The sequence below is a fragment of the Argentina silus genome, assembly GCF_951799395.1.
Source record: "Argentina silus genome assembly, chromosome: 20".
In the NCBI taxonomy this organism is placed as follows: domain Eukaryota; kingdom Metazoa; phylum Chordata; class Actinopteri; order Argentiniformes; family Argentinidae; genus Argentina; species Argentina silus.
The window spans coordinates 16,395,852-16,398,351 of NC_139674.1; the positions used below are offsets into that span (position 1 = coordinate 16,395,852).

Sequence of the window (2,500 nt, forward strand, 5' to 3'; positions counted from 1 at the left end):
GAGAGATCACAAGTGTTTGGGCCAAGAGTTGTGCTGCTTCTCTGGTGAGGAATGGATGAATCCTTCTGATGTGGTAGAGGAAGAATCTACAGGAGCGTGCTGTCGCTGTGATGTTCACCACACAGGTTCTTGGCTGTATGGGAGGTCACAGTACTGTGATGGAGAAGTCTTGGAGAGGGCAGGCTGTCCCTGGGAGGAAGAGCAGCTCAGTCTTGTTAAGGTTGAGCTTGAGGTGGTGGGCTGACATCCAAGCAGAAATGTCTGCAAGACACGCAGAGACACGTGTTGCCACCTGTGTGTCAGAAGGGGGGAAAGAGAGAAAGAGTTGAGTGTCATCTGTGTGGTAGGAGAAACCATGTTAGGAAATTACCGAGCCAAGAGATTTGGTAAAGAGGGAGAACAGTAAGGGCCTTAGGACAGAGCCCTGGGGACCCCAGTGGTGAGGGGTTGGCGATCGGCCAGGTAGGATGCAAACCAGGAGAGTGCAGAGCCAGAGATGCCCAGTTCTGAGAGGGTGGAGAGAAGGATCGGGTGGTTTACTGTGTCGAATGCAGCGGACAGGTCCAGAAGAATGAGAATAGAGGAGAGGGAGGAACCTCGAGCAGAGTGGAGGGTCTCTGTGACAGCAAGGAGAGCAGTCTCAGTAGAGTGCCCAGCCTTAAAGCCGGATTGGTGAGGGTCAAGGAGGTTGTTCTGAAGGAGGTAGTGAGACAGTTGGTTAGAGACAGCACGTTGAAGGGTTTTAGATAAGAAGGAGAGGTCTGTAGTTACAGCAGATGGGTCAAGAGTTGGTTTCTTGAGAAGAGGCTTGACTCTGGCTGTCTTGAAGGCAGCTGGGACAGATCCTGTGGATAGAGAGGAATTGATTAAGGTGGTAAGGAACAGGAGGAGGTCTTTGGAGATGGATTGGAGAAAGGGGGAGGGGATAGGATTGAGGGGTGAGGTGGTTGCCCGCTTGGATGTGACCAGTTTTAGAACATCATCAGGGGAGAGGGGAGAAAGAGCTGATAAACCAGAGACTGAGTGTAGCGCAGTGGGTTTGGGAGGAGAGGTAGCAGTGTTGGTGAGAGGTAGAGGGAAAGAGCTGCTAATGTCAACAACCTTCTTTTCAAAGTAGGTGACAAAGTCATCGGCAGACAGGGAGGAGGGAGGAGGTGGGTTGAGGAGTGAGGAAAATGTGGAGAACAGTTTCCTTGGGTCAGAGGCAGAGGATTGAATTTTGGAATGGTAGTAAGAAGCTTTAGCAGCTGATGCAGAGGAGGTGTAGTTGAGGAGAAGAGAGAGATAAGGTTCTAGGTCATCAGGGAGGCCAGTTTTTCTCCATTTCCTCTCAGCTGCCCGGAGCCCTGTTCTACAAGCCTGCAGGGTTTTAGACAGCCAGGGAGCGCGTGGAGAGGATCGTGCCGGCCTTGAGATCTGTGGACAGAGAGAGTTGAAGGATGAGGAAAGAGAGGACAGGAGGGTGGAGGAAGCTGCATCAGTGGATAGAAGAGAGAAGGATTCAACAGAGGGTTGGGAGGATAAGACAGAGGAAGAGAGAGCGGTAAGGGAGAGGGTACGCAGGTTGTGATGAGAGGATACAGTGTGGGTAGAGACTGACTGGGAGGGGGAGGATTTGAGAGGAAGGGAGAAGGATACGAAATGATGATCAGAAACCAGAAGAGGGGTAACAGTAAGGTTGAAGGTATGGGAGGATCTGGTGAAGACAAGGTCGAGCTGATTGCCCTCCGTATGAGTCTGAGGAGAGTGGGACAGGGTAAGGCCGAAGGAGGAGAGAAGGTCAAGTGCTCCAGATGAATGAAGCCAGTCGTGTGAGCGGTGTGCCGTCCTCAGGGAAGAAGCTGAGAAGGACATCCATCTCATCTAAGAAGTGGCCAAGCTGACCTGGTGGAATATAGATAACAACAATGTGAAGTTTGACAGGGGAGGTGACAGAAACAGCATGGAATTTGAAGGTGGATATGGACAGGTGTGACAGGGGAAGAACATTATGTGACCACTTAGGTGAGATGAGAAGTCCTGTTCCTCCCCCTCGACCAGAGAGTCTAGGGGAATGAGAAAAGGAGTAGGCATCAGAGAGGGCTGCCGGAGTAGCTGTGTTATCCGGTGTAATCCATGTCTCTGTGAGAGCAAGGAAGTGGAGGACATGAAGCAGGCATAGGCAGAGATAGCCTCTGCTTCCCGGACCGCTGACTGGCAGTTCCAGAGTCCTCCCGCGAGCTTGAGCATGGTGGGTAGATTAGATTGGAAGGGTTGCAAGTGGGGATGTAGCGTCGATGTGTTCTCCTGAGGGATGAAATAACAGGAATGGGGAGGAAGCACATTGTGATATTTGCTGGTATAGAGATGGAGGGTTTGTGGGCAATACAAGATGTAGGTAGCACTCAGTACACACAGAGTAGTGAAAAAACAAACTAATAGAATAAAAATACTTAGTAGTTTGACCTTCCTCTCAAGCCTTCCTCGATGGACTCCACAGATTGAGTCCTTCGTCTTCGTG

At 50.9% G+C, this 2,500-nt stretch overlaps 1 protein-coding gene across 1 annotated transcript in view; it reads left to right on the forward strand.

The window, feature by feature from the left end:
• rap1b (RAP1B, member of RAS oncogene family) overlaps positions 1–2,500 on the forward strand; it is a 15,633-nt gene that overhangs the window by 12,133 nt on the left and 1,000 nt on the right. The gene's annotated exons all lie outside the window — the stretch shown is intronic.